Raw genomic sequence first — 899 nt, forward strand, 5'->3', positions numbered from 1 at the left:
GCGCCGCGGGGTCGTACCTGTATTTAATATGGTGGCCGGCCGATGTACATATTAATATCTTATTACACACACACACACACACACTTATTATATTCCGTAAGATTCATTATTGCGTTGTTATAATAATGCCGCGCGTTAAATCCGCCGGAGGCCAACCCCCGGACAATGATACAGCAATAATAACGCTCGTGTAACAACATTGTATAATAATATTACTATATCATAAATGCGTGTGCCGTGCGTGTTCGTACAAATCGAAAAAACGCCCGGAAGCCGAATCGACGACCGTTGCGTAGGCGGGGTTTATGTTATATACCTAGGTACGGGTTAGGTTATATTATGTACCTATATACACTTGCGCGGGTGAGAAACCCGACGTCCGACGCGTACATCTAGGGGAGAAGCGGTCCCCCCTGGGGCGGCTCCGCGACCGAGATTATGACTGTCGCGACGCATAACCTCTGACGAGAAAATGGTATTACAATAATAATAATAACAATAATATTACCCATTATAACGCGTATAGGTATAGTTTTTAATGTCACGGACGGACACGCCGATAATCTCAAAGTGTACCCAGGTATATACTGCCGCAGCGACGGCGGCGGTGTTTTCCTAGTCGACCGCCATCGTACATATAGTGTTTTCTAGGTAACCATTGTATAGTGTGAGGTAACCTATACATCCTCGAAGCGTCGGTCGGTACAACCGCGTGCACCGTCCTTGCAACCGATATAAATTATTGTATATTGTCTTCGATGTGGTGTAGAGTTCGACGCAGAGACAAAGCTCGATCGGATGATGATGATGATGATGAGGTGATGGAAGAGGAGGAAGAGGAGGTCACTTTTTCAAATCCGCCCGAAAAGACAGTAGCAAAAAAAAAATTCAAACACAAA

Source organism: Metopolophium dirhodum, chromosome 9 (assembly GCF_019925205.1).
Source record: "Metopolophium dirhodum isolate CAU chromosome 9, ASM1992520v1, whole genome shotgun sequence".
Classification (NCBI taxonomy): Eukaryota; Metazoa; Arthropoda; class Insecta; order Hemiptera; family Aphididae; genus Metopolophium; species Metopolophium dirhodum.